Here is a 551-nt window from a genome sequence, read left to right as displayed (position 1 = left end):
ATGAGGATGAGGATGAGGATGGGGATGAGGATGAGGAAGAGAATAGGATGAGGATGAGGACGAAGATAGGATGAGGAAGAGGATGAGGATGAAGAGGAGGGTAGGATGAGGATGAGGATGAGGATAGGATGTGGGCGGGGATAGGATGAGGGTTAGGATAGGATAAGGATGAGGATGAGGATGAGGATTAGGATATAGAGGATGAGGACGAAGATAGGATGAGGAAGAGGATGAGGATGAAGAGGAGTGTAGGATGAGGATGGGGATGAGGATGAGGATAGAATGAGGAGGATGACGAGGAGGATGAGGATGAGGATGAGGATGAGGTCGTGGAGGATGATAGGATAGTATGAGGATGAGGATGAGGATAGGTTGAGGAGGATGAGGATGAGGATGATGATGAGGAGGAGGATAGGATGAGGATGAGTATAGGATAAGGGTGAGGACGTAGATGGGTTGAGGAAGAGGATAGGATGAGGATGAGGATTAGGATGAGGATGAGGATTAGGATGAGGATAGGACTTGGATAAGGAGGAGGATAGGATGAGGAT

Source organism: Lupinus angustifolius, chromosome LG12, assembly GCF_001865875.1.
Source record: "Lupinus angustifolius cultivar Tanjil chromosome LG12, LupAngTanjil_v1.0, whole genome shotgun sequence".
Classification (NCBI taxonomy): domain Eukaryota; kingdom Viridiplantae; phylum Streptophyta; class Magnoliopsida; order Fabales; family Fabaceae; genus Lupinus; species Lupinus angustifolius.
The sequence above is the reverse complement of the archived record's forward strand: the minus strand, read 5'-3'. Positions refer to the sequence as shown.